Consider the following 10,931-nt stretch of genomic DNA (forward strand, 5'->3'; position numbering starts at 1 on the left):
CTGCTAGTCCTGTGCACACCCATCATCAAGTAGACCATGGACCAGTTCTGGAATCCCGGTAGATCCTGCACTCATGCTGCCACGTGTTATCTGAAGCACTAAAAACATGTAAGTGCAACTGGGTGGTGAAACACCATCTGCTGCCTCAGATTTGAGGTTTTGCAAGGTTGTCACATGGGTGTTTAATGTTTCAGTGCTTCCTATTTGCATTCAGATCAGTCATACGTAGAAGACAGGCTGGTTCATCTTTCAACGGCAGATAAAAGAGGGAAAGATGATGTTAAACCTCCAAGAGACAGAAGCTATGATTTTTTTAAATAATTTTATGTATTTTTGACTGTGCCGGGTCTTCATTTCCTCTAGTTGAGGTGAGCGGTGACTCCTCTCTAGTGGTGGTGAGTGGGCTTCTCATTGCAGTGGGTTCTCTTGTTGCCACGCGTGAGCTCTAGGGCACATGGGCTTCAGTGGTTGCAGCACGTGGGCTCAGTAGTTGCTGTTTTCAGGCTCTAGAGCACAGACTCAGTAGTCGTGGTGCAGGGGCTTAGTTGCTCCAAGGCATGTGGGATCTTTCCAGACCAGGGATCAAACCCGTGTCCCCTGAATTGGCGGGTGGATTCTTTACCATGAGCCACCAGGGAAGCCCTGAAGCTATGATTTTTTTAAACTGGGCAAGGAAGGCAATTAATTTCTCTTACAGAAAAATAAGCTGCCCAATGATATGAAAGGGATTCCCAAGGACAAACTGAACTTGGAAAATCATAGGGTACATAAGTAAGTGTGATTCTCACACCATGCCTACTTTCCAGGTTAATTGAAAAAAATTCCTGACTCACGACTTTGTTCAACTTTAGAATTATATTTTCAGGAGAAACTAGATTTTCAAGGAAGATGAAAAAAGATTGTAAAATCAGGAATAAACAGTAATACCAATTAAATGCTCATGCTGGGAGCAAAACAGGGATTTCACTGTCCTGAGTGGCAGCTGAGTCAGCCGCCCAAAGGAACTGGATGATTTCTGAAAACAAAGGTCATGTTTCAAGAGACACAGTTAGTAATGAAATGAGGCATGTTTTGAGCACGCAATAAGAAAAGCTGCTGCCAGATAGGCATAAAGCTTTGAGTCCTGAAAATAACCTTGAATTTATTGTATAAAATATCTTAGTAACCAGGAACTCAGCCCCTTCCAGGTTGATGGTGCTGGGTTGCTGTCTAAGGGAAGCCACCCAGAATAGTGCTCACTGGGAGGAAGAAAGTCTAGACTGCGTGACAGAGAAGAGAGCTGATGACCATTGTGGATCAACTTGGGACCAGCTTACCAAGAAGGCTGTCGTCACCTCACTAATTCTCCTCTTATGCATTGCAAGAAATTGGGACCAACCAGGATTCGAGCACAACCATGCCTGCATGGAATAAACGCAATGTGAGAAGCAGGTAGATCTGAGTAGCCAGGAGAGGCAAGGGGTGGATGGCATTGGGTTCTGTTGAAGCCACACCCAGAGCCTCTTTGACCAGGTCAAGGCACCCATCCCCAGCTGCCATGAGGAATGGTGCTAACTTCTCAGCGCTGTCCCCGTTCTGCAGAGAATGGCCCTCGTTAGAAGATAGGACCTGTTCCCGACCCTGAGGGCAATCAGAACCCAATGATGAATAGGCATGTATGTACAGAAAACTGACCCCCTAACTCAAAATGGATCAACTCTCCCTTTCTCCTGAAGGTACTTGAATAAATCATGTGTCCCTAAATCCCTGTTTCAGACCCTGCTTCTAGGAAGCTAATTGAGGATGACTTCCAATTCTAAAGGCTATTTTAATAAGAGTTAGTAAATTGCACTCTCTTCCTAGTTGTTTTTTGAGCCCAGAAATCTTGCAATACTTTAGTCCTGAAAATTCCAAAAATTTAATGTAGCTGTTTTTTTAAAAGATTTTCTACACGCAAAATTATTTTGTCTCTGGAAAGTGACTGTTTTTCTTCCCTTTCCAAATTTATATATTTTATTTCTTTTCCTGCTTTCTGTGCTGGTCACCTTGAAGATATTGGACACAGAGGTTATTTTGCATCTCAAAGGGACAGCTTTCATTGACTTGATTAAGCAGTATGTAGGATATTTTCTATGTGTTTTTTGGTTGATAACATTTTAGGTAAGGTTATTTCTATTCTTAGTTTACTAAAAGTTTTTTTTTTTTTTTTTTACCTTGAATGACTTTTGTTCTCTTAAAAAAAACTTATTCCACATCTATTGAGTTAAACATATATTTTTCCTTCAATCTGTTATTGCTATGAATGACAAATTCAAAAGATCTTTAATGTTATCTTACATTATGATCTCCAATGAAAGCACAAACAAAAAATGAGAGCAAACAGACAATTAGGAAAAAGAGTTTTATTTACAATCACCAGCTACTTTGTATCTGGACCAAATCAAGATGCTACATCTTTTCTCATTGGTGTCAACTCCTTTGGTTAGAGGATGGTGATAATTACCTATCATCAGGTAAAATAATGTCTGACACATGTCTTCATACTTGTGGAAAACATTTAAAACTACACAGTTGTCTTCTGCATCACTTTCCAGCCACCATGTCATTACAGCTTAAAATCGCTACTTTACAGAAACCTGGAATCTCCATCACAGAATATGCAATAATACAATATTGTCAAGTCAAGTACCATAGTAGCAAGGCTTCTTATGAAAGTTTATTGATTTTGTGCGTTTGTGCTAAGTTGATTCAGTCGTGTCTGACTCTTTGCAACCCTATGGGCTATAGCCCACCGGCCTTCTCTGTCCCTGGGGTTCTCCAAGCAAGAATACTGGAGTGGGTTACCATGCTCTCCTCCAGGGCATCTTCACGACCCAGGGATTGAACCCACGACTCTTATGTCTCCTGCATTGGCAGGTGGGTTCTTTACCACTAGTGCCACATGGGAAACCCTCTTTGATTTCACATCACATTATTTCTGCAGATATTACAATATATGCACCTATTTGGGCCAAAAAAATAAACATATTATCTAATATATTAAATATTATAAATTATAAAATATACATATGGGCTATATATATATATATAATATATATATAAATATATACACATATAATTTGGGCTTCCCAGATGGCACTAGTGGTAAAGAACCTGCCAGACAATGCAGGAGACAGAAGAGATGTGGGTTTGATCCCTGGGTCAGGAAGATTCCCTGGAGAAGGAAATGACAACCCACTCCTGTATGCTTGCCTGGAGAATCCCATGGACAGTGGAGCCTGGTGGGCTACAGTCCGTAGGGTCACAAAGAGTTCGTCATGATTGAAGCCACTTAGCATGCATGCATATATAATTTAAGAAGATATAGTCAGATTTATTCTACTTTATAAAGTTAATGAATCTTGTGCTAACAGGTTTTTTTTTTAATTCAATAGCATTTCTGTTCATGGAAGACATCTATAGAGAGAAAAGAGAAATGAGAAAATATACTATCGAGGAGGGGAAAAAGGAAGCTCTTTGGACAATTATCAAGTGAATAAAAGGACTCTTTAAGAAATATGCATTGTGGTTTCTCTCCAAAATTATTCAACCTCATTAACTCCGGTGGTAACCTGCAAAGTTGATTTTGAGGTGTTTTCAGCTGGAATCTATCAAAACATATCTATTTCTTAAAGAATACAAGTATTTGAGGGAAATTTCTAAAAGATGTGAGAAATAAATTCACTTTCTGTATTATTTTACATTAACAGTCTCCAGTGGATAGATTTGTCCTATTCTTGCTTTCATACTGTCTTTTATGGTAATAATTATTTATGAAGATGTGTCTGCTTATTCAGACTCTAACCCAACCTTATAAGTCTTTGCATCCCAATTTTGCTTTGTCTAGTACTTTTTTTTTTTTAATCCAGGGAGGTGCTCAATCAATATTTGTTTAATGAATTAACTAAATACCAATTGGTCCACAAATTTAATTGCTTGAGATTAAGTGCTTTGTGCAAATAATTTTCCCTTTGATGCAATAGGTATTTTTAGTGAGGCCGTCAAATATTTTTATATTAGGAATGGAAAATTTTCCATTCCCCGACCAGAAAGCAATCTCAAAACACAGCCGTGATAATGTCTAATTACTAAACCACCAGGGAACGGAAGCTCCCTACTTTAGTGTGAAAATAAAATAGAGGCTGATGTCCTCATTAGTCTTTGAAACATCCTCACACTGTAAGACTGGAAGCGCCTTCAGAGGCCATTGGATTCATCCTAGGCAGGATGATAACTCAATTATGCAAAAAATATTGTTGCCTCTCTTACATAAGAATCTTCAGTGAAAAAACTTAGAAAATTGTTTAAGTGATAAGTTTTCATGACACTACATAACAAGATAAAAATTATAGACATGACCTGGCTGTTATGTTTATATATCATTAAGCCGTTGAATGTAATGGGTCTTTTTAACTAAAATTGTTCACTCCAGAAATTACTTTCTTGTTATTAAAACCCTTCCAGTGACCAAGAGTATATTTATTTTCCAAACAGTCACCGGAAATCTGCTTCTTTGATTTAAGCCTATTGCCTGCTCTTGGCACATTATTCATGAATATATTAATAAAATGGTTGCTTATTGCAAATTCTATCAGGTATTTGTGTATATACTTACATGCTGTTGCTATTATTATTATACGAATTTTTTAAAATTCACAGAGACAATGGCTAAATCTAGCCTAATCTTTTTCTCCAAATTAAGTAATCAATTACCTCTTGATCGGTCATTCAATATTGAGCCATAACTATTAGATCACTAGAAATGATCAACTTTATTGTCATAAACAGTTGATAGCAACAGTTGCTTATGGATTAAACTAAGATATCCCATATAACATCAGGTGTTACATGTAGTACACAGAAGATAGATGTTTGTTATCTTAATTTGAGTTTCCTAGAAGCAGACATTGGGATGAATACGTGCATGTTAAGCTGCTTCAGTCGTGTCCAGCTCTTTGCATCCCTATGCACTGTAGCCCGCCAGGCTCGCCTGTGCATGGGATTTTCCAGGCAAGAATACTGGAGTGGGTTGCTGTGCCCTCCTCAAGGGCTCTTCCAGATCCGGGGATCAAACCTGCATCTCCTGCATTGCAGGCAGATTCTTTACTGCTGAGCAATCAGGGAAGCCCATTATAATGAATGTGTGTGCAATTATTTTTAAAAGAAGTGCTCCCAAGGAAGATCAAGACGGAAGCAAGACAGGGAGAGGAAAAAGCAGTGATCTGAGGCATAAGACCCACTCACAGAGAGTAGGATTTATCGTGGCTAGTAGTACTCTTGCCTGGAAAATCCCATAGATGGAGGAGCCTGGTAGGCTGCAGTCCATGGGGTCGCTAAGAGTCGGACACGACTGAGCGACTTCACTTTCACTTTTCACTCTCATGCATTGGAGAAGGAAATGGCAACCCACTCCAGTGTTCTTGCCTGGAGAATCCCAGGGATGGGGGCGCCTCGTGGGCTGCCGTCTCTGGGGTCACACAGAGTCGGACACGACTGAAGCGACTTAGCAGCAGTAGGGGAATGCTAGATTATAACTGACATCTCAGAGATGTCTAAAGCCAGACAAATCTGCTGGGCTTTCAACAGTTATTGCTTGGTGGCTTCAGGAAGGTAAGTGAGGGAGGGTAAGGGTATAAAAAGAAACACCCAGGCACTTCTGACTCTGCAATTACTGACAAAGTGGCCCCACAGCCTGAAGGCAGTGCCCGGAAGATCTGTGGTGCTGGCCTTTGAAAGTAGGTCAAAAGGGTACGACCTACACCAAACTTGTGAATCTGAGGTGGCCTGGGCAGGGAACCAACAATGTCTGCCACCTCCAGTTGGTGCCTTCACGGTGCTGAGAAAATGCAACTAGCACATTTAAGGGCTGATGTAGTACAGTGCAGGGATTAGTAAAAGAACTATCACTGTAAATCCAACATAAGCTGAGGCTGTCAAACTTATCCACATCGGCTGGAGGGGGGCTGAAGAGACTTGTGAAAGGCTTTGAACTAAAGTCAGCCTCTAAAACATGGAAGACTTAATTGCATGGAAGAGAAGAGAGGACATTTTAAGTGGATGCAAAAGCAAAATGTTGTAGACTGGGAAGCAAACGTGGAGAAGGATTTAGGACTGCAGAAGATTTGGGAGGAATAATGCCTGGGGCAGAAGATTTGGGAGGAATAATGCCTGGGGAAGGGAAAGGAGGAAGCAGGATTGGGGAGGGGGAGCCATGGACTCCTCTGCCAGCTGACATGGCCCGGGGTCAGCCCCGAGGACTCTCCCTTAGTGACACCACATTGAGCACAAAGGGCTGGACTCTCACTACCGCCTTATCCAGTCAGTGATGAGTCATTCCAAGAAGAGTCGTGCCCTTGGCTGGAAAGCTGAGGTAGTCTCTAGAAGGATAATTGATTTCACCTCGGCTTTCTCTTTGATTTATAAACTAGAAAGATATGATGAAAAATAAATGTAAATAAGCATAAAAGAGCTCTTTCAGTCAGTATGAAATAAAACATATACCGGAGAAGAATACATCACAGTGTAGTTGGCCATATTTTCTCTTTCTCAACGGTGCATAAAACAATATTGAATCTTACATTGGATGAAATATGCCACAGAACCTGGCTGACACATCACAGGTTCTCAATGAAAGTGAATGGACTTGATTTTTCAATTATTTGTAAAGTTGTCAATCTTAAAGGACTTAGGCATTTAAGTCATTCCAGTAATGCTTTGGAAAATGAACACAATGGAAAGTAAAAACTAATCATTTAATTACTATCTTTTTAATGTATTTAGAGTTTTATCATTGACTGGAAGAAGTAAATGTCATCTCTCTTTCTAACCACGCTTATATCCAATCAGTTGTAATAGTCCTAGGAAGAGAGTTAATTAAAAATATGACAATAACAAAACAATGAACTCAATTTTCCCATTGTTTTAAATATCTTCTCAGCACACCAGGACAATCTTAAAGATATTTAAGTTTTCAAGAATTGTTGAGATTGAAGCTTCACTTGTATCTGAAATGCCAAAGCAACTGATTTAGGAGCAGAATTAACTAAAAGAGTGAATTGTTTGACCATTTCAGCCAGAGCTCAAAAGGCAAGTACAATTTATGGTGTCTCCATGGTCAAGAGAAAAGCAGAAGAAATCAAGTGAGTTACTCAAAGATAAGACCATGAGCTTCTGTCTCCTCCAAAACTGCCTTTATCATCCCAGCTCTTTCTCAGCTCCTCTGTTATTCTTCTTTGGGGTTATTGGCCTCATTTCATCCCTCTCCTTTTTCCTAAATCAATTTAATTTTCACCCCATTTGCAGTAATTTATATAGACTGATTATCAGGCTTCTAGCAAATGAAATTTCTGTAAAACTGAATTTCGTCATTATTCATGCATATATGAAAGTTGCTAACAATTTTCCTCACAATAAGAAAGTGCTTATGAGCTGCTGAGTCATGCATACTACATCAAAGTTCATATAATTTTTTTCATACTTGTGATTTCAGTTTGTAAGTTGCATATTATTATGGGAAAATGTTCATCTCTGATATGGTCTTTTATACACTGTTATTATTATTTTTCCCCAAATGCTTATCAATGGGTCAGACAATGCATTCAGTACCCCAGACTCAGAGCTAGTAGGCAACGTGTGGAGAATCTGTCTTAACTTACGCAGAATGCCTTCGGGCTTCACAGGTGGCCCTAGTGGTAAAGAACCTGCCTGCTGATCCAGAAGACACAAGAGACGACAGGGGTTCCATCCCTGGGTCGGGAAGATTCCCTGGAGGAGGGCACGGTAACTCACTCCAGTATTCTTGCCTGGAGAATCCCCATGGACAGAGGAGCCTGGCGGGCTACAGTCCATGGGGTCCCAAAGAGTTGGATGTGCCTGAAGCAACTTAGAATGCAGGCAATGTGCCTTTAGTTTGCTTATTTTTTTCTGATTTATGTAGAATGGATCCTATTCTTGTTGGAATAATATTGAAAATAATGGAAACAGTAGTATACATAAAAGCTTTGAAACATACACCAGTGTATGGTGTGGTAGTAGTAAGGTAGCATTAGTCACTCAGTTGTGTCCAACTCTTTGTGACCCTGTGGACTGGAGCTTGCTAGACTCCTCTGTCCATGGGATTCCCCAGGCACGAATACTGGAGTGGACTTTCTCCAAGTGATCTTCCCTACCTAAGGATCGAACCTGGGTCTCCTGCACTGCAGGCAGAGTAAAAATCCTAGCAATGATGACGAAGAGAGAGCTGAGGGGCCGAGTCACTGACCAGCCTGCACAGTGAGAAAGGCAACAACCAGTCAGGAGTCCGAACATGAGTTTGAACAAACTCTAGGATATGGTGAAGGGCAAGTTAAGTCTGGCGTGCTGAGTCCATGGGGTGGCAGGGAGTTTGACACGACTAAGTGACTGAACAAGAAGGACAGATTTCAAATAAAAATGCATATAAATTAAATATATTTTTAACTTCTGGAAATATATGTTACATAATCTAGCTCCATATAAATGCCCATCACCAGAAGACTAAATGCGAGTTTCCATCATTTCCATCTCTAATAGATGTGTGCATGTAAGTGAATATGTATATTCGTTTATATTCACTTGCAAGAATATATATTCCTATTCCCTCTTTGTTACTGGAAGACTTTGAACAAATATATAAAGAAAATATAATCACAGAAATTCAGAATTGGGGAAAACCAACATTCTCTTCACCTGTGCCATTTGGGAAACTGAAATTCCTCAGGTTAAAGAAACCCGCCAAGACCTGGCAGTTGGTGGATGGCAAAGCCAGCGTCAGAAACCCTTTTCTGAACAAACAGTTCAGTGTTCTCTCCACTGGCCGGCTCCTGGTTTTATCCCCTCATTGCTTATTCATTTGATCAACAGTCGAGTGTGACTTTAAGAATTAAGAGTCGGGATAACATAATATTAAAGTGATAAGTCTTTTTCCCCTGAAGTCAATGAAAACAGCCTCCATATATTTCGCTTTTCCTAAAATTTCCCTCCTGCATCAACCAGAACTGTGAAAATACTCAGAAGACTGGAAGATTATTTCTTATCCCTGAAGCGCCTAATATTTCCAGGTGTTTTCACTATGTGGGAGGAAAAAAAAAGCTCCTGGTTTTGCTCTGATGTCTGGAAAAGATGTTAACTAGACACCTTTTTATTCCACAGCTCTGGCCCAGATGAAAAGTTCTTTTTCTTGGAAATTGAAGCTTATTTTTTATTGCTGCCCGGGAATACTGAAGCTTCCTGAAAGCTTCGGAGTACCTTTAACTTTTTGGAAACCCAGATACCTCCTTTCTGCTGAAATTATTACCCCAGTGGATTTTGAGTGAAATTGAGATTTTTTTAAAAAAACTTCAAACTTGATGCTAAGTGATTGAACAATTAGTGTGGCTCATATATGTGGACAGATGAGTAAGAGCTGTTGATTATCTGACTCTAGATTAGCTTTCTGGATTTTTTTTTTTTTTTTTTGGTGAAACATATTTTCTTGCTGATTTTTATATTTTAATGGCCTTAATGTAGCACATAATGGTGTGTTAATTCTTTCCTTCCATTAAACCTGAAATACCATACTTTGGGCTTCTCAGGCGGCAGCGCTAGTGATTAAAAACCTGCCTGCCTATGCAGGAGACATAAGAGATGGGGGTTCAATCCGTGGGTTGGGAAGATCCCCTGGAAGAGGGCATGGCAACCGCTCCAGTATTTTTACCTGGAGAATACCATGGACAGAGGAGTCTAGTGGGCTATGATCCATAGGGTCACAAAGAGTCCGATAGGACTGAAGCAACTTAGCATGCGTGCGCCATACTTTAGTTCAAACTGTTGAATCTAATCAAACTGCCAAAAAGGCATTCATTTATTCATTCATTTAATCATTCTCTAGGCAAATATTTGCTGAAATATTACTATTCTGTGCCAGGCACTGGAGTGACAGTAAGGAATGATCAAGCAGAAGTCCCTGCATTCATGGAACCTGCATTTAACTGGGAAGAGGTAGATAATACACAGTAGGTGAACAAAAGATGTGAAACCCTGGGCAAGGCTTCAAAAAAAAAAAAAGCCAGAAGAAAAGGTTCTTGGTCTGGGAGGCAGATTTAGACAGAGCAAAGAAGGAGGGGGAGCAGAAAGGGGAGAAAGATGAGAGGGAAGGAGGAAGGGAATAGTAAATTAACAAATAAATGAGGCTTCTCTGATGGCTCAGCAGAAAAATCAGGCTTCTCTGATGGCTCAGGAAAACAATCTGCCTACAATGCGGGAGACACAGGAGACTAGGTTTGATCCCTGGCTTGGGAAGATCCCCTGGAAGAGGAAAAGGCAACCCACTCCAGTAATCTTGCCTGGGAAACCCCACGGACAGAGGAGCCTGGTGGGCTACAGTCCATGGGGTCGTAAAGAGTCTGAAGCGACTGAGCCCACATGCACAAGCGAATAAATACTTCTGAAAAATCTTGCTCAGCCTCACATCTCACACATCTAGTTATCTTCAGTTTTTGAGTCTTTCCTGCCTTGTCAACATGAATCACAGTGATGGACCTGCCCGTCTCTACAATTTCTATATGGGAGGGGCATCAGGAGGTCTATAATGTTTCAAATGGGCATTAGGGAGGGCCATCTGGGATCTGAGCAGTCAGCCCTGGGAGAGGCTGTTCCCAAGGCACAGGGCAATGTCCAGCGAGGGATGCAGCTGTGAGCCATCAGCCATCAGGCAAGGGATGGGTACAGGAGCCTTGATGAGGGGATCTGGATGAGCACCCACCATCGAGACCAACATAAAGTGTCTTTCATGAAATGACAGAGTATCGAGCTTTATGCAATCAACAGTGTACAGAGCTACAATAGGGAGTGAATGTGCTGAAAACCGTAGGTTAGAAAGAACTCCCCGGGGAGCAGGATAAGGACAGAGACAAAAG

This window comes from Bos indicus x Bos taurus, chromosome 12 (genome assembly GCF_003369695.1).
Source record: "Bos indicus x Bos taurus breed Angus x Brahman F1 hybrid chromosome 12, Bos_hybrid_MaternalHap_v2.0, whole genome shotgun sequence".
In the NCBI taxonomy this organism is placed as follows: domain Eukaryota; kingdom Metazoa; phylum Chordata; class Mammalia; order Artiodactyla; family Bovidae; genus Bos; species Bos indicus x Bos taurus.